At 42.1% G+C, this 20,192-nt stretch overlaps 1 long non-coding RNA gene across 5 annotated transcripts in view; it reads left to right on the top strand.

Annotated features, from left to right (window-relative positions):
- Window positions 1-20,192, top strand: part of LOC307188747 — a 292,437-nt gene that overhangs the window by 34,104 nt on the left and 238,141 nt on the right. For all 5 annotated transcript variants that reach the window (XR_013829050.1, XR_013829051.1, XR_013829052.1 and 2 more), the window contains exons 2-3: window positions 1,248-1,310; window positions 11,625-11,805. This is a non-coding gene — a long non-coding RNA (uncharacterized lncRNA). The remainder of the gene's footprint in view (window positions 1-1,247; window positions 1,311-11,624; window positions 11,806-20,192) is intronic.

The following is a 20,192-nucleotide window of genomic DNA, read 5'->3' as shown; positions in this document are numbered from 1 at the left end:
TGGAACTGTTGTAATTGTTTCCATAGCCTTTCTGTGAATCTCTTTGATGATGAAGCACTTTTTGTAACAGCATCAGAGTACAAAAATATCTATAAATGACAAAAGACTTAAAAGTCATGGTTAAACATCTGATTACAGTGTAATCGATAAAGAAACTTGGTCACAATAACCAGAATTACGAATTATTACATTTAACTTAACATACCAAATAATCCTAGTTATATATTTCTCTTTAAGATACCTCAGGGGACCTATAAAGTACCCTAAAGTTAGCTGGAAATCAAAAGAAACTTAATTAAAATTTGATATTTGGGAAGTTTGTCAAAAAGTTTTAAAATACTTGATCAAATAAGATCATAGGTCACTGTGAGACAATACTTACTCCTTAACCAAAGTTACAAAAGATCTCAAAAGCAAATACAAGTCACTTAAAGGCAAAGAAACTCACACAATCTGTTGTCAAAAGCAGCATTTCAAGAATACTTTGGAGGAAGAAACCAAATCCAGTCTTGTGCTGGCCCATTCCTAACAAAATCCATTTACCCAACTAAATTCAATCCAGTCTTAGAAAATTCTGATCATGCGTAACTCTTTTCAGTATTTTTCATTCTTCACACCTTCTCTTACTAAAAACACATATCTTACTTTTCTTAAAAGTTTTTTTCACATTGAATTACTTCTCTTGTTGACAAATTTGTAACAGATAGAATAAGGTCTTATTTGACCTCTAATAAACCTAGGTACAACAGAAGTAATATAGTTAGCATTGATGACTCTAACACGCCTATATTAATCAAACCAACAAGTTTAAGCCACCTTCAATAGCAGATATCAGTTTAGTATTAAATATTTTCCAGATGACATGAACCTGAAATTTATTCTGGCCAGATTGTTTTCTATTTCTGAGTATTTCCATAAGGGCTTAATTTTAAAAAAACAATTAAGTAGAGCTCTTTTACGATTAATTTTTGGCAATACCATATACCTACAACGCACATATAGATACATATGAACACACAAACAAACACAGAGGCCTCATAGTTCCCATTCCAAAATTTCAGCCCTAAGTCAGGTACAACATAAAAGCCATCAGTTACAAGGGGTTGGATTCAAATTGGGCTTCTAGCAGATGGAACAGATCAATCTAGCAGATGGAACTAGTGTTTACAGACAAGACACTTAAGATTTCTATTTATCCTTGACAAGTCAAGTTCTAAATTACTTTACCCTCTTCTTAAAATTTGCAGTTTAAAAAGATGGCAGAGAGAAGAGTTCCTGAGAAGACCAGATAGGACATTTGCATCTCAAAGGTACAGGCAAGTTCCTCCTGAGATGACTTTGTTTCCCCTTTGTTTAATATTTACAAGCCTCTTAAGATAAATAGGGGAGGTTTGAGGAGTGGTAAAAGGATTCCTGGGTTTTGGATTATTTTTGGAGCCACACCTCTGGCCCTATAAAGACTACATTTGTAAGACAAGGACAGTTTTGTTTTCTTTGTCAAAGAATTGGGTGGTTACCTCAAGGATACTGAAGGACTGACATACCCATTCACCTAAGTTGGAAAGTTTTACTTTTCCTCATTTAGCTGAGGGGAGAAGGCCTCTTCCAGAATTCCTGTCAGGCTCTGAATATCAGCTATGGTCAGTTTAGTCAGACCAGTGGCCTCCTATTTTGATAATCTACTTACAAACATTTTTGAGGATCTTCCCTAGGTTTAAGAAATTTGTACCTTATATTTAGACACTGTGTAACCCTTTTTACTTAATAATCACCAGCTGGATATCTTTGGCTAAGCCCAGAACCTCGATATTCCACATTCCAGGGTCTACTATGGCTTCTATTTTAGCTTCAGATTTTATCTGTTCTTTTTTGCTTTTTGTTAGAACCATTTGGTGATGAGGGTGGTTCCCTTGCCCCTCGAGAAACAGAGTGACCCCTAACATAGTTAATAAATCACTTCCCACTAAAGGGATGGGACAGTCAGGCACAAACAGAAAGGCATGTAATAACAGCTGGCCGTTGATCTTGCACAAAAGGAGTTCCAGGGAAGTGTGCCTGTGTCTCTTCCCTGACAACCCAATTACATATTCCTTATGATTGCCAGAGTTTCCAGTCCTTTGGGTTAAGATCAAGAAGGTTGCACCAGTGTCTATAAGAAATTCTATCAAGTGGCCCGCCACATCAATGACCACCCAAGGCTCGACATTAGTTATGTAGTTGGTATCTCTAGGCAGAGCCACTTTCGGCTTTGGGCCCCTTCAGTCTTCTGATTGCAAAACCATCAATAGCCGAGGGGCCCCCTTCGCTCTCTGGCATCTGGGGCATTCCCTCTTCCAATGCCCTGGCTGTATGCAAAGGGCACATCGATCACAATCCTCACTCCAGTGCCCTTTTTGTCCACACAGGGTATGCTGGCCTTGTGTGGGTACCCATGGGCCTTGTGGTCTGCCAGGGCCAGATTGGTCCAGAAAAACCGGCTTCCCCTTTAGTGGTCTCTGAGTGGACAAAGCCACTGCAATCATTTGGGCCTTTTTCATATTTCTCTGGGTGCGTTCAGTCTTTTTGGCCATATCCCTATTACTGAAAACCAAATAAGCCAATTGGGACAAAACAATCACTGGAGTCTGAGGACCAGCAGTTGCTTTCTGAATTTCACGCCTGATGTCTGGGGCAGACTGAGCTATGAAATGCATAGTCAAAAGGACCTGTACCTAGCAGGAGGAGGGATCCACGTTTGTTCAGGATCCATGGCCCTGTAGGGTGGGTCAGTTAAAATGTCCACTGTGTCCTTCCTAGAGTTATCCCTCTGAGCTATACACACCTTAAATTCCTTTTGGATTTCATTGCCTAGATGCAAGGCCATGAAAATTTGAATATACGGTACTTCACTTCATTTTAAATTTCCTAACTCATATTGTGGCCAAACCTGATTACATAACCTAATAAGTTTTTTCCTTTTAATTCCTGTTGTCCACATCTTTCCCAATCCCAGAGTATATGGCCCAGAGGGGTATTGGTTGGGATTGATGCAGCCTGACCCACTTCATACAAGCCTGAGGTGACGTCTCTAACTCCCAGGCTATCCAAAATTCCACTCTTAAGTCAAAATCCACTGCGCAATTTGGTCAGAAGATTTGCACTTATGATTTTAGACGCTATCCTTTCCAAGGTAGTCTCCCAGCCAGTGTTAGTTCCCAAAAAGTCGCAAAAAAAATGTCACAGAAGACATCCCCAACAGTGTTGACGATGAGCAGGAGTTGGTCTAGCTATCAGTTGGGAATAAAGGGTCAGCATTTGTAAGGGTCAGAGGGAGAGGAGTAAAAGCAATAAAGAGTACACCTTGGTGGTCACACAGGTCTTCTGGGGTTAACAGAAGAAAGAAAGAAATAGAGCAGGAATGAATAAGAACACAAGAATGTAGGAGAAAAACCTCAGAGTCAAGGAGAAGAGTATAGAGATTAACAATTCTGTCCTGGACCTGCTGTTGGATATGCATAAGTATATGGGGTTGACCTGCCAGTCAAAAATGAGCAGACAGCAGCAGAGCTTCCTCCCCAGTGTGCCTGGTTTGTGGCATCCCATGGGCCTCTGTAGGACCAAGACCTAACTCTCAAACATTTTCTTACCTTATCACTGTCCCTTCGTGGTCACCAGCTGAAATCGTGCACCTCAGATTGAGACTTGAACCCACACGGCCGGGACTCAAACCCGGCCAAAACCCAGACTGGGATTCAAACCCACACTGCTGGGACTCGAACCCAGCCAAAACCCAGATTGGGACTTGAACCCACGCTGCCAGGACTCAAACCCAGCCAAAACCCACAGTCTTCCAACTGAGATCACACACCTGGTTTCAGGACTTAATGAAGCTCAGGTTCTTGATGTCTCATCGCAGAAAGAATTCAGTGAGAGGCAAAGTAATAGGTAAGAAGTGGATTTATTTAGAGAGAAACACACTCCACAGACAGAGGGCGGGCCATCTCAGAAGGTGAGAAAGGCCAAGTGTTTACATTTGAAATAATAAAACGAATCCCTCATTCCCAGTGAACGGCACTGCACCGTGAACTATTTGGTTTTAACTGGCTGGTCTCAGAGTTGGTGGTGTATCCAGTAGTTTCACCGTATACTTTGCACATGCAAAAAATGAAAATGCTCACCTTGGATTGGCTAACGCCAGTTGAGAACACTTTTTAAATTTCTATTCCAATGTGTTAACGTTGTTTTCAGCGGGTCCCACTTACATTTTGCCAGTTATTTAAAGGATTCATGTAGAAACCTGAGTTTTCAGGTGCCATATTACTATTTTTCTAATGTTTTATCATCCCTTATAGATTGGTATCCCAAGCAGCTAGAGCTAGAACAGGTTATAGCAGGCTGTAAGAAGTCTCAATGTTAATCTCTTCTAACAAACTCATGAAAGTTTGAATCCTTTCCTTAGATATGATCAGTAGGCTGAGCAACCTTAGCAGCTGTGGTGAGCAGTGAAGTGAAACACTGGCTGAGAGTTTGAACTTCTTGACATGTTATGTCTCTTCTAAACATTAGAGTCTGTGAGTTTACAACTTTGTATATGGATGACCCAGGACCAGGAAAAAGTGCCTCAGGGAAATTTCTGGGACTAGTTTAGTGTATGAAATCCAGTGATCATGTGATGAACAGGTGAGATAGAGATGAGCTAGGCAGCTCCACATTCATGGATGTTGAAATCTATTTGGTAAATATGTGGGTGATATTTATCACAGACAAAAGCAGGGAGAATGAATTCCCATGTAGTTGGTCTAGGAAGATTGTGCCCCGTAATTCTTCTCAAGACTTATCTTCATCCAGCCGTCATCTTCAGGCAGCTGCATCAACATCATCACCATCATCACCACCACCATCATTAGAATTGGCAATTTTTGAGACTTCTAATGTGCCAGCTTCTGCTTACACTTATACTTGTGATTTCTTTCCTTGATTTTTCAGTATCTGAGGATTTATCTTTATTTTGAGACCATAGATGTATTTTTAAATGTTTATTTATATTTCTCAACATATATGTGTTGAAAGTGAGGAGAAGAATCAGTTAATTACAGCTCAGTTTGCCATGTTGATGGCAATCTCCCACAGAAATTCGTTTATCCATTCAACAATTATTTAGTAATTGCCTCCTATGTGGCGGGTACCACTTTACGTGTTAGGGATAAAAGGGACAAAGATCCTGGCCTTCATGAAGCTTAGATTCCTATAGAAATCTACTCAGCACTTACTATGTGCCAGGAGACTATTCCAGGCTTTACATCTATTAACTCATTGGATCATCACAGTCATCCTGTGAGAGAAGTGTCATTATTGTATCCATTTTACAGATGAGGAAACTGAGACATACAAAGGTTAAGTCACTTGCCCAAGGTCATGCTGATAGTATAAGAGCTAGGCAGTGCAGATGCCATGTCCATGGCTTAACCACTATACCGTACAGCCTTTCTGTATGTGAATCTATGCCTAGAATGTGGTGGGCTCTTGATATTTATTTGGTGAATGATGAAATGATTGAATGACCACACTGTACTATATCACCTGTAGTTTGTCTATCCCCTAGCAGATTCTGAGTTCTTTGAGGATAGGAACAATGTCTTCTTTTACTTTGTCTATAGTGCCAAAGACAGGGCCTGCATGGAGTACCTGCTCAGTAAAATATTGAACACTGGAATGAATGAACTGCCAGATGGTTCCTGGAATGACAATGATTCTCAACTTTAACATGCATAAGAGTAACCTGGGAGTCTGGCAAAATGGAGGCTGCAGGATTGACCTCAGGTCTTGGAATCTTCATTTTTAATGGGCCCCAGAGGTGGTCTGAGTACCTTCCTCTGACCACACTGTGTAGGGGCTGTCAGTGAATAACTGAGAGCCATGGAGCACCACGGTTGGTTGGTAGGTCACTGAAGTCTTGACAGTTTGGAAGCTTTGAAGCCTCATTTTAGAGAAAACCCTTGAAAACCAGCAAGGAGTGATTTAGTCCCCAGGGAACCCAGGGAAATTGCCTTCGATACATAGTGACTCAGACCTGTGGAGTGTCAAGTCTAAGATTTGATGTTCCACAGATTGTCATAAAGAGATACATTCTGCCCATGTAACATTGCTGAGCAAGGCACCTACAGGTTTATCAGAACACATCCCAATTCTTGTCATAAGTGATGGTTTGAACAGCAATGTTGATATTTGGAAGTCTTGGTGTAGGCAACATCAGAGAACAGAAGTTTAAATCGTGGAAGGCTATTATATAATAAAATGAACCATGGGTAAAGAATCCTTTCTCTTAACTGGTCCCCATTGTTTTCATCTGCTAAATGAGGTTGAATTAAATGATCTCTGAAGGTCTTTCCATAATATTTGTAATAATATTTGTCATTTATTGCATGCCTACTGTGTGCCATGTGCTATTTTGGGACTTTACTTTTTTTTTTTTTTTTTTTTCCTGTACGCGGGCCTCTCACTGTTGTGCCCTCTCCCATTGCGGAGCACAGACTCCGGACACGCAGGCTCAGCGGCCATGGCTCACGGGCCCAGCTGCTCCGCGGCGTGTGGGATCTTCCTGGACCGGGGTACGAACCGGTGTCCCCTGCCTCGGCAGGCGGACTCTTAACCACTGCGCCACCAGGGAAGCCCGGGACTTTACCTTTATTGTTTCTAGTAGCTAATTCTCAGACTAATGTAACAATATTGTCATTACGCTCCCAGAGAGATGTGTTATTTTTTAATCTAATATTTATTGATAGCTTCCTGTGTGCCAGGCATCAGGCTAGACACTGAGTACTTTGCCAGGCACTGAAGCATAAGGTGCCCAGTGTCACAAAGCTAGGAAGTAGTAGGGTGGGAATCCACCTCAGGTATGTTAAACTGAAGTCTAAGCTCTTTCTTGTTGCTCTCACACATTTCTTCTAAGACTCCATGTCTATAAAGTATGTGTGAGATCACTGACATTTTTTTCCTAATTCCTGTGCTATAGTGATTCCTGTAGGTACACATTAGAATCATCCACAACTCTACTTCAAACTGATTAGATAACTATCTCTAGGGGAGGAGAAAGGGAGGGGAGGGAAAAATCAATGTCTTGTTTTAACAATTCCCCAGGTGATTCAAATGTGCTTCCAGAATTGAACACCAAATACTATACATTCTAATTTTTAAAAAACACATTTATTTTTAATTGATGTAAAGTACACAACATAAAATTTACCATCTTAACCATTTTTAAGTGTACAGTTTAGTAGTGTTAAGTACATTCACATTGTTATGCAGCTAATCTCCAGAACTCTTTTAATCTTCCCAAACAGAAGCTCTGAACCCACTAAACGATAATTGCTCATTCCCCCGCCTAGCCCCTAGCAACCGCCATTCTATTTTCTGTCTCTATTAATTTACCCATTCTAGGTACTTGATATAAGTGGATTACACTATTTGTCTTTTTGTGACTGATTTATTTCACTTAACCTAGTGTCCTCAAGGTTCATCCGTGTTGTATCATGTGTCAGAACTTCCTTTTTAAGACTGGATAATACTCCATTGTATGTATATTCCACATTTTGTTTAGCTATTCATCCATCAATGGACATTTCCAACTTTTGGCTATTGTGAACAAATGCTACTATGAACATGGGTGTATAAATATCTGTTCAAAACCCTGATTTCAATTCTTTTGAATACATACCCAGAAGTGGAATTGCTGGATCATATGGTAATTCTATTTTTAATTTTTTGAGGAACTGCCACATTGTTTTCCACAGCGGCGGCACCATTTTACATTCCCAGCAGTGCCCAAGGGCTCCAATTTCTCCACACCCTCATCAACACTTGTAAGTTTCTATTTTTTGATGGTAACCATCCTAAAGGGTATGAGGTGGTAGATTCTAGTTTTTAAATCCAATTATATTTATGTGGGAGAGCCTATCACTTAGTTTTAGTTTTAGTTATTTGTCTCTAAATCTTTAAATGATTTCACTTTCATTTTGCATTATTTTTCTTCCCACATTTGGAGAATCTCTCCAGATTCAGTATTGACCACTTTTCTCAGAACTACGGGAAGGGGTTGATGTTGAGGAGGTACTGGATGGGATCTCTGCTTTCTAGTTGCTTATGATATCTGGCTGGGAGCTTGCCTGTAGCCTTACTGGATTTTTGTCCTGGTTCAAGTCATACCTGCTCCTAACTGGTGGCTAATTTGTTCAAGTCCTTGAAAGATGGAGATAGCTAAATACACACTGTAGCCAAGTGAAGTGTGAGAAGCTATTCCATGTAGAATAAGTAGAGTGAATTGTGGAGCTCAGAATGGGTATAGTATTTTGGAAGGAAGACTGGTCTGATTAGAACTAAAATTCATGTCGGTAAAAGGTGGGAAATAATGTCAGATCAGTCAAAGCCAGATTTGGCAGGATCTTGAAAGTCAGGTGGGGCATTTGGAATTGTTGGGGCAGGTTGCAGGGCTGTCAATCAGGGCAGTGTACGACAGGCCATTAGCAGTGTCTGCATTGGTGGGATGGAGAGGAGGATGCTGTACCAGGTGAGTGGTCACATAGACAAGAGCATCATCAAGAATGCTAGACTAGAAAGGCAAATCTAAAAGTTATCTTCAAAGGAGAAATTGTAAGCTTTGACGATAGGTTGAATATGAGAACTCTGAGAGGGAGAAGCAGCTTCTTTTAAAACTATGAACATTCTGGGGATGAAGTGTTATCTTTTCAAAGGAGATTGTAGTTGTGGGGAAAGAGCCCCAATATTGATATTAGGCTTATATTTGACTGCAAGAGACAGAAACTCCAAAATATCAATGACTTAAATAAGATGGGAGTTTATATTTCTGTCGCTAAAACAAAGTCCAGAAATGAGAAGACCACAATTCAAATAACTGGCCAGGGTTCCCATGGTCACATCAGCCTCCTTGTTGACAAAACCAGACTCATCCTCCTGCCTACCTTTGCTCCTTCTCCTCCTTTCACTTTCATTGACTGTTAAAATCCAGGCTTTATCCCATTTGATTCCCCACAATCAGCCATGAGTAAATGCCATTGTACATCTGCCATGTGTCTTTTTTTTTTTTTTTTTTTTGCGATACGCGGGCCTCTCACTGTTGTGGCCTCTCCCGTTGTGGAGCACAGGCTCTGGACGCACAGGCTCAGCGGCCATGGCTCACGGGCCCAGCTGCTCCGCGGCGTGTGGGATCTTCCCGGACCGGGGCACAAACCGGTGTCCCCTGCATCGGCAGGCGGACTCTCAACCACTGTGCCACCAGGGAAGCCCAGCCATGTGTCTTTGATCTCCGCTTTCATTCATCCTCTCCCACTTCAGCCCTGGCTTCAGCTCTCTCCTTTGGACCTTTACCACAACCTCCTCAAATTGTCTTCCAGTCTCTCCTCTAATCCATCCTTCTCATGGCTGCCAAGTTAGCCTTTCCAGAGCGCACATCACTCCTGACTCACAGCCCTTTGATGATCTCTGCTGTAGCTTCTAGAATAGTTAGAAAATTTCAGCTTGACATTCAAGGCTCCAGGTCAGTTAGCTAAAATCTTGCCTCCTAAAACAATGGCTTAATTTCATTTTAACATCCTCGTTTTAATCTCATCTAATTTTCAAAACACTTTAAGGGAGATGACTTTTAGGTAAATTTCTCTTTAAGAGAATTAATGATAAGGAGAAACCACTTTTGTTGAAGTGTTTTCACATTCAAGGCCAAATAACAAGCTGACTGCGCTCTACTTTTTTCAAATGTAGTCCAATTTTGTCTTATTAGATCAAGTCTATGTTCCTAGTTTACCAAAGATCTGTGAGTTTTTTGGATTCTCTTTTGGTCCCTGCAAGTCAGAATTAGGAAGTTAGATCTAAGAAGGGTGGGCCTGCCACCCAGAAACAGGCCTGGCTGAGGGGCTGGAGGAGCCTGAGAGCTCATGCTTTTGTGAAGTGTGCCCTGCCCCAGATGATGCTGGGAAAGAGATATGATCTTCCCCCTCTGTTCGGAGGAGGGAGCAAAGGATGGGCAATGGGAAGGGTATTTGTGTTTTAGGGCAGCATCTCTCTGGGCCTGACTTGAAATGGATGTCTCAGCTGTAATGCTTACTCTTATGTGACTGTGGCGTTTTGTCTTACATCTCTGGCCTCAGTTGCCTAATCCATGAAATGGAGACTAATCATAGGAATCCCCCCCGCTTCCTTCTACTGTTGTTACCAAGTTCAAAGATGCTGGATTTGAAACACTTTCTAACTTTATCTAGGTTGTGGGAGTTTTAATACTTCCTCTGTTCATTTTCTATTGCTTCTGTTACAAGCTACCACCAAGTAGATGGTTTAAAACAACGGCAGTTTCTTCTCTCTCAGTTTGGGAGGCTAGCAGTACAAAATCAAGGTGTCAGCAGGCCCGTACGCTCTCCAAAGGCTCTTGAGAACTGTTCTCCCTTTCTTCTTCCTGGCTTCTGGCAGGTGCCAGAAATCTTTGGCATTCCTTGGCTGGTAGAAGGATCGCTCCAGTCTCTGCCTCTGTAGTCATATGCTGTTCTTCCTGTGTGTCTGTGTCTCTGTTTTCTCTTCTTTTACAGTATGATCTCATCTTAGCTAATTACATCTCTAAGGACCCTATTTCCAAATAAGGTCACATTCCGAGGTTCCAAGTGGACATGAATTTAAGGGGGGCAGTATTCAACATAGTACACCCCGTTACTGTCTGTTTTTAGAACAAAAATAGCACAGGCTAAGGGCTTAGCACAGCACTGCTATAGAAAGTGCAATGAATGGGTGCCATTACTTCGGTTGGTGTTGTTGCACTATTTACCCTTCCTCCTTCGTGATCCCCCTCTCCCCGTCCCTACCTCAGCACCACACACTTGGGCTTTGATCTGCTAAGACTCCTCTCCCCAGGCATGAAATGATCAGGTAACAGTGAATCTAAAATTCTCTTCTATAGAGGAAAAATGTGTTTATTTTTGCAGGGAGAGAGTAAGAGGGAATGCTGGTAAGGTGCCTCATTAAAATAATCAGTGAATTGAAAATGGGAGGGGTATTAAGGATCAAGCTGGCCTAGGCAAAAATATTTTGGGCCCTCTAACAACTATACATCCCAACTAAACTCATGTTTAACAAACAGTTGAGCTGGCACCTTTGTGTATCTGTAGTCTGTGTAGTGAGGGTAGGAATGGTTTCAAAAGGGGCAGAAGGAGCCATCCAGGGGTATGGAAATTGACTCAAGGAGACATGGGAAGGAGGCAGCCCAAGGTGGATAGGTGGAAAGGACACAGATGCCCAGGGTCTAGTCCTGGCTCTGCCTCTGACTCCATGTCAGATTTTGGGCAGGTCACTTCTTCCTCTGTCTGGGTTGCAGTTTCCTCATCTGTAAAATAAGGGGGTAGGCCATGAGAGCTCTGGGAACACACACCTGTGAGGGGCTTGGAGAGGAGGAGGTGATAAAGAGAGCCACAAGAGAGCTCTGCTGTGGGGGTTAGGAGAAGTCACCTTCCTCTCATGCCACTTGTAAAAATTGGGCATTCACGGCAAGATGCTGCATGATATAGAAACTTCTCTCATTTATTTTTCTCATGTGATCTTCAGAACAACTCTGTGAGGTAGGTGTATTAGGTGTTTATATTCCTATTTTACAGATGGGGAAACAAGTTTGAAGCAGGGTGTCCTGACTACAAATGCAGTGTTGTTTCCAAGATGCCGCAATGGTGCCTCTTGGCTCAGTGCCAGCTCACTCCGGGAGTGAAGATGAGTTCCTGGGCTCCAAGTCACCCAACACGATGCCACACGTCATGCATGCCCTGTGAATAGCTCTTGGTGGTGAGTGATTCAGACCTTGGGGTGGAAGGAGAAACCAATGAACAGGGCGCAGTTCAGCTAACACCTACTGCTGGGTGCCAGGTACTGCCCTTGGCTCTGTGGACTCAGGAGTGAACAAAACAGATACGGTCACTGTCCTCAAGAAGTTCAGAGTCTCTCAGGAAGACAGACACTCAACCAATAATTACCAAAATTTAATGGAACAAGTAGAAGCGTGAGATATGCTGTAGAGGAGAGATTCCTGGTGCTTTGGGTGGGAACACTGAATAGGTCCCCTGACTCTGGGTGCAGCCAGGGAAGGCTTCCCTTAGGAGGTGAGGCTGTGACTGAGACTTGTCAGAGGAAAGGAGGTTGGGCTGTTGCTGGCACTGAGGGTGGACCCAGAAGTTACAGGAAAGCTGGAAAGAAGACCAAAGCAAACTTTTACTTCTTTTGTTGTAACTCCAACTTCCCTAAAGGACACCTTGAAAAAAAGAGAAAATGGTTTCAGGAGCTGTTATTTTTTGCTACCTCACACTCAAAACTGGGCTCAGTGAAGTTTAATGTGAGACTTTTAATGCTCTGTGCATTAATTAATTACTCACCTCACAGTACATTAAATGTAAAATGCATTTAACGTAAAATCAAAGGCTCTAGTTCCTTGAATGGACTCCAGGCCTTTGTTTCTACTTGTGAGGCACGTCCATTTGCATTGGTCCTCAGAGATTTAGGGACTGGTCTTTTCCTCACCTTAGAAGCCAGAGAGTGTATCCAAGGGGTAAGAGCATGAGTGGACTTGAGTGTTGGGTGGATAAGCAGTAGCTTCGCTGCCATTCTTTCCCCTCTCTGCTAACACCCCTTCCTGGGCTTCTCATGCTGTGAAGTCCACTCCTGATCACTCCTTCTCCTTCTTGGTCAAGGCCAGCTCAGGAAATCATGGTGTAGACAGACACTAGAAACGTAATCTAAAAAATCTTACGTTGCCTAGGTTCTTTTCCTTATTAACTGTGTGGCCACAGTTTCCTCACCTGTAACATGGAGATGATAATGCCTACTTCATAAGATTAGTCCTTTATATTTTCCAGGTTTTGCATTCTATAGATGTAGCGACAAGACTAAGAGAATTAGGTGATTTGTGCAAAGTTATGCAGCTAGTAGCCACAATCAGGAATACAGCCCAGGTCTCCTATCTCTAAATCTAGTGCTCTTTCCACTAGCAAAACTTCAGCCATGGCTCATTAATGTGTCATGAATGTGTAGTCTTTGCTATGCTAAAATGTCGATCTCCTGGAGTGACCAGGTAAGGCCTAGGCTGGAGGAAAAAAAAATTCAGAAGCCCTGCACATAGGGCACTATAGTAAAAAAAAAAAAAAAAAACAACCTTCGGACTTGCTTGTTTTGCTGTTATGTGACATCGTTGGTCATAGCTTTAATTTTTTTGTTTTGTGCCAGTTCATTGGTTGGAAGCAGAATTTTCTATGAGAACGTTGCCCTAGGAGTGTCATGCTCTGCATGTTAAATGACACAGACTAGGTCTGTGGTATGCTCAGAACTCCCCTTCCCTTTGTGCCGGGCAGCTGAAGGTCACGTGTCCCTGATCTCAACTCTTGCCTCCTGAAGTTGCCATGCAGTCACCACGCTGGCCATCCTAGTGTCAGATTCAGATTATAACATGGTCTCAAGGAATCACTGCCATCTCTCTTATTTCCATGACCTCAATTCCAAATTCATCAGGAATAGCCGCTTGGCTTCCACTGTCCTTGCATGGACTCTGTTACATTTCATGGAAATGTATGGATGAGTGAGTCGGTATATTCTTATTTTTTCTCTTCACTGTTAATTCCCTTAAAAAAATAAAAGGGTAGGAGAAGTGTAAGCATTTTGAAAGAGACAGCTAATCAATACACATTATTCTCCAAACATTCTAGGAAATTCAAGGAAATTATAAAGTACCTCCTAAAGGCTCTTCAGTTATCTGTATGCCTGCCCTTCAGATAGAAAGTTTCCTCTTGGCACATAAAGAAGTCAAATTAGGCCCAGAAGAGACTATCCTTGTTGGAGCGTGAATGTCAAAGAAACAATCTTCAGCAAAATAGCTTTTTCTCTCAGCATGCCCGGGAGAGAACAATATCGTTGGTTATTGGTAATGCCTGTGCAAAGCACAGTGAGAGAGTTTTGGAGATCATCAGAACTGATATTTGTATGAGATCAAAACGTCTTGATGAGGATTTTTACTTATTCTGCCCTTGGTGAAGACAGTTCACTTCAGAGTGTGCTAGGATTTGGGAGCTACAGAAGGGACAGGACCCAGCCTCTTACAAGACAGGCGAGAAGTACCTTTATCGAGGTTTAGTGGTGCCTGCATGAAAACATCTCCTTCCTTAGATATGTGGACAAACATTGACCCATCTCCTCTGCCAACTTCAGAGGACCTGGTAAGCCTCTGGAGTCAGGACGTTGTCTCTAGCCCAGAGGACAGCCCCCTTGAGGGATATTTACAAACATCTTCCTGGTGACCAGCTTTCATAGCTGAGAGATTTCAAGAGAATTAGAGGAAAGAAGCAGTCGCTAGGAACCAAACGCCAGAATTTCACAATCATTAATGAAGCTAAAGTTCACCTTTTCTCTGGGTGAATTCCATGATACCTGCTCAGGCTGGACCAATAGGCTGGAATCTTCTTTTTGGAGACCCTCCTAGGGCCTGAGAGGAGGCTACACTTCTCACAGCTTCCTGGGTGTCAGAGGTAGCAGCCACCAGAGGTCCCTGGAGTGGCCATCGTTGTCCAGGCTCAATGTCTCTGCTTATCAGCTCTAGAAATTCTATGGTATCTTTTCAGACTGCAGGAACTAACTCAGAGGTCCAACTCACCTACATCTGGGGGCTACTGCAGGGACGTTCAATTCAGTTTAAATGCATTAGGGAGGTAGCATTGTCTACAGTATTGTTCTATAAGAGAGGAAAAATTTTTCCTTTATCCTCTTAGGTTTTGTGGCTGGACCTGAGAATTAAACTTTCATAAGACAGGTTAACAGGAGAAAAGCATACAAATTTTATTTAATATTTTTACATGTACATAGGAGCCTCCATAAGAAAAATGAAAACCCTAAGAAGCTCTTAGAACCAAGAGCTTATATACCCTTTTAAACAAGGAATGATAAATTTGTGGAAAAGTGACAAAACAAAGGAAAAGGCATTTAAGCTTCTAGGGGCAGTGAGTTGTGGAAAAGTGACTAGGAAATATATTGGGGAAACTAATGGAATATAAGGATTATTTTAATAGGTTTGTTTGTACAGATCCATTTTGGTGTCAACTCACCTGGTGATAAGAATGTTCTTTTCCTGGTGCAGGGAGGTCACCTTGCTTACAGGAAACTTTATAACCTGTTTTTAGGTCAAAAGGGGGAGGTCAGAGAACCCCTCCTGCATGTGCCTTCAGCTCAAAATAATCAATATGCCAAAGTGGCATATTTTGGGGTGGCATGTTCTCAGCCCCTTCAGTTCAAATACTAATTTTTCTATATTTTATCTGTAAGTTTGGGCAAGTTACTTAACTCCTGTGAGCTAGGACTTTCGTGCTCTTCAATCACTCCTTATTTCTCAGCTCCAGGCAGGATACCTTTTGGTTGATACATGGTTCTTTCTAAACTCGATTATACCATCGACCAAGCTGGATCAAGTATGCCCACAATTGAAAGGCAGCCCTGGTCTCCTGATGGTTTCAAGGATGTGTCACACAGCCTCTGAAAGCATCTACAATGTACTGATTTAATCTAAATGCTGGTGATACGGCAACAAATGAAAGAGACCAAATATCTGCCCCTGTGGGGCTTATATTCCAGTAGGGAGACAAACAATAAACAATAATATAATACAGTATGGTGTGGCATAATATAATACGGTATAATATAACAATATAATATAAGTCAGTGCTAAGAAGAACAATAAGCAGCAGAAGAGATCAGGAGATTATTTCTCCAAGGAAATGATGTTTGTTGCAGAATCTTGGGTAAAGTGAAAAAAATGAAGCGTGAGCATCTGGGATAAAAATAATCCATGCAAGGGGAATGACAAGCACAAATTTTTCCCAAAGCAAGAGGGTATTGGTGGACTAGAGCACCAAAGTGGCTGGATTAACTGAGCAGACGGAAGGAAATGAAGTTGAGAGGTAGTGGGAAGCCAGATCAGCTCAGCTGGGGTCTTGTAGACCGTGGTTAAGACTTTGGCCCTTATTCTTAATGAGCTAGGAAAGGGTCTCTGTGATTGGCCTAACTTATATCTTTAAAGGGTCACTCTGGTTGCTGCAGGAATAATAGACTGTAAAAGGGTAAGGGTGGAAAAGACCAGTGAAGACTGGCAGTATTCCAGGGTACTTGGGGGGTGGAGTAGGGTGGCCCTGGGGGAGGAGGCAAGAAGAGCTTGTATGAGTGATGTATTTCAAGACAGCAGTGACAGGACTGGGGGATGGATTGGACATGGACGGGGAAAAGTGAATGGAGTTGCTGTCTGCTGAGGTGCGAGGAGCTAGTGAAGGAACAGGCTGGAGAGGTTAGAAATCAAGAGTCAAGCTCAAGATGGCCGTCAGACATCTGAATGTAGTCTCTGTGTGGCCTTTTGTATAATGGTGCTTAGAAAACTAATCGAAGGGCTTGCTTTCTCAAATCAGAGATGCAGCAAACATTCTCAGGCTCGTGATCACAGAACTGAAGCCTTGGGAAACACCCACAGAAGGCACTCTGAATATACATTCTTAGGACAGATGCAGCACGAGTGTGACCAAGGCTGGGGCAGCTGGAAGTTAGAGTGCATTGGTGATGAATAATATTTGAGCACAGAGAGATGTTCAACACTGTATTTGGATTTGAATTTCTCTTGTAAATAAAAAAGGAAAACTTGGATTCACATACTGTTTTATCATTTAAAAAGTGCTTTCAAATCCTTCATCATCCTATGAGATAGGATTGATTATCTTCATTTTGGAGATGAGGAAATGGAAGTTCAGAGTTGTTCAGAGATTTGCCCAAAGTCACACAACTAACAGGTAAGGGAATCCTCCAATTTAGGTTTTTCTCACCCCAAAATCATTTCCATTTTATTGTGTTGTTTCCATTTCATCATGGTTATTTTGGAGTAGTTACATATTGATTCTGCCAGTATAAAAAAACCAAATCATTTGTACCTAATAAGGCTATAAAATGTCCTCTTTGCCCCCTACTGACTGCAAATGACCCGTGTACTCAGGCCCCCACCCACCGTGTTCATCTTCAATCCAGGCTTCTCTGGCAGCTTCGCTTCCCTGGCAACCAAGTGGCTAATGAGCTTCACCCCAACTCCTGTCTCTCTTAACAAATTCCTTTTTATCAATGGCTCATTTGTGTTGAAAGAGGTTGTCATGCCAAGCAATATTTTGGGGAATATTTTACAACTCCTGTTGCTTAAATTCTGAGAGAAACTGCTTCAAAAAGGTCCAAACACTTTCCCCCACTGGATCATTTCAAAATGCAATTAGAATAGTTTTTCAATGAGCATTTCAGTAATTCCTGAAAAGTATCACTTAGTCATGATTGAGACCATAGCTGTGTCTACACGGTGCTAAACATCTGGATAAAAAATGAAAATGGAATGCACTGGGATGTTAATACTGGGTCAAAAGCCAGTTTTGATGTCCTCAGGCACTGAGGTTGCCCTCAGTGGTTGCCCTTGGGTCATCCAAACCCCCTTTGGATCTCATCTCAATCATGCCAGTGTGTGAGGGAGTGGGCAGAGCACTGGATTTGAAGAAAGAAGGTTGGGGTACCAGTCTTGACTTTGGTACTTCCTCGTATGTGACCTCACCAAGCCTCAGCTTCCTCATCTATGAAATGGACATGCTTATGCCTGCACAGCTTCCTAAGACGTTTGTAAAAAGTAAATAAAGCAAATTTGAACTAAGCAGACATCATATTGTATTTATCTTTGCATCTCCAGAGCTGAACACAGGAATGTAGTAGAGCCTGGATACATTTTTGTTGATTAATTTATGAATGAGTATAGTATAGGCAATTCTAGTGCTCTAGCACCTATTATTATGTAGCTCTATTTACATTCGCCAATTCCCTCTGGTACTTAAGCAAACTTACCCTCCCTAGAATATGAGGACACATAGCCCAGAAAAAATATTTACTAAAAGCATAAAATGTACTGTGCTAGATGTAAATAATGTTTTCCAGTTAGTCCAAGCGGTGAATAACCCCAGCTTTTGTTCTCTTTGGAGCACCTGTTTGTAATCCATGTCATAAATTTTTTCATGATTATTGCTTAGTAGTCAATGAGTTTCTTTGTTGGCACAGAATTTAAGATATTTCCCTAATAAGGACACCCAATGTTAAAGCAAAGAATTTCTATAGCTGTGCAGTTCAGAGAGTTACCTAGGAGATGAAAAGCTAATCTGTCTGGAATTTCTGCCCTTGAGACCAAAGATACTATAAATTTGCTCGGGAGGAAAATAATCATGGTAAGCATCTTAATTTCTTCCATCTCGTTTCCAAGCAGATGTCGCCGTGTTTTAGCCTGGAATTCATCATCTCTCTGATACATCAACATTGACATATTACATCTTCATCTCTTATTATAGAAAATGGAAATTAAACCAGAATGTGAACATGCTGAATGAATCGGACTCCCCAGAGATTTGGAGGAGAAGAAAACCTCCCACTCGCCTTTGACTTTTGGATTTCTTGTTTCCCTCATGTTTGGATTGCACTTTAAGAAGTCCATCTGGAAGTTCACTTTTTATGTTTTGCAAATGCAAGTAGAGCTTATTATCAAAAGACAAACCCCTAAAGGAAGAAAAACAGTGGGCAGGGATTGGGGGGGCCAGAGAATCACCTAAAAAATCCAGTGACGGTATTTCAAGTTAAATTCCAGAGATTAAACTCCATTTATTGCTGGGCCTGACTTTGCCAGTCTGCTGGTTTGGATGAATGCGTGGATATGTTTAGCTGCTTGCTTCTACCTGTTAAGCTAGAAGATGAGTTTGGGTAGGTGTCAACACCTGCAAATGTCATCAACCCTTGCAATACCCCTGTAGCACTGAGTTATCAAAGTAGCACTGCCACAGTCTGCTTGAGCCTTCAGTCATCCCACAGTGGGCACCAGTACACTTCTTGCCTTTTTCTGCCCTCAGGAAAACATTCTTCAGATTTCAGGATCCTATTATATGTTGAGCGAATTGCGTTCTTCTTGAATTCCTTACGAAGTCACTCTGGTCCGTGGAGATTAGAAGTTTAAACTTTGTAGGCCATACCTCATCGAGTTCTCTTCACTTTGGCTTCCCAGCCATTTCTGTTGCAGCCAGACTTAATCCTCTTCAGACGTATCAAGCCAGCCATCAGTCAAGGTGGTCTTTATTTCCTCACACGTGCTGCAGGGATTAAGGCTGCCTGGTTTTCTCATATATTCCCTGGCACCCCAGCTACAGATTCAGCTACTGTCTGAGGTTGATGTAAATAATGTTTACAACTTGGCCCCAGCTTGTTGGCCATTTACGGGAAGAATCCATCTTATTCTAGAGTCACAAAGGCTAATGCCATCTTGGTCATAACAGGATAGCTGGATAGAGCATTAGCATCCTAGAATCTCTTTGTAAATTTCCAGACCAGGGAAGATAAAGAGTAGTTTGCTTCTGTAGGTAAAACTGTGGGTAAAACTGTCAGCATTAGGCAGAGAGGCCCACGAAAATAGCATTGGATTTAGAGTTGCGACCCAAGTTAGAAGTAGCTGTACTACCTTCTAGCTGTGTGGTCTTGGACAAGTAACATAATCTCCCTGGACCCATGTTCTCATCTGGAAGATAGGAACCCTATCATGGACCCTGCACATACCCCTGGATGATTGGAATACAGGATATGAGACTGTCTTGAAAACAACAAAGTGCTATTTAAGTGAGAGCTACCACCATTGTCACCTATAGCACATTGCAGGTTGTCTGATGACCATTTATTGCAAGTTTTATAACTCCTAAAATACATCAAGAAGTTTCTCATCTTTTCTCCGAACCTCAGTTTTCTTATTATAGAATGAGGTGAAAACGATACTGCGTAACTCACAGATTCAGTGAGATAATAATTGTGTGTGGGCCTGGAGTGCACAGGATGGTGGTCTTCTTTCTCTTGGTACTACCCTGAAACCTGGTAGAGCAGCTGTGCACTATGTATTTTTGAATCCACGTCTCCCAAAAACACCTTCTTGGAAGCTTTCTGGTGATAGGGTCAATGACCTTGGTTCTCCACTGCTGAAGGCATCTGAGGACTTAGCAAACATTGAAGCAGGGAGAACTCCTGCCTGTCTTCCTGCCCCAACGTGTGTATTGTACCCTGGTCCCCCAGTCCTGTCCTAGCTGGGAGGTTCTGCGCCTTCCATTTCAAGAGGA

The sequence above is a fragment of the Stenella coeruleoalba genome, assembly GCF_951394435.1.
Source record: "Stenella coeruleoalba genome assembly, chromosome: 7".
NCBI classification, from domain to species: Eukaryota; Metazoa; Chordata; class Mammalia; order Artiodactyla; family Delphinidae; genus Stenella; species Stenella coeruleoalba.
The sequence above is the reverse complement of the archived record's forward strand: the minus strand, read 5'-3'. Positions and strand labels throughout refer to the sequence as shown.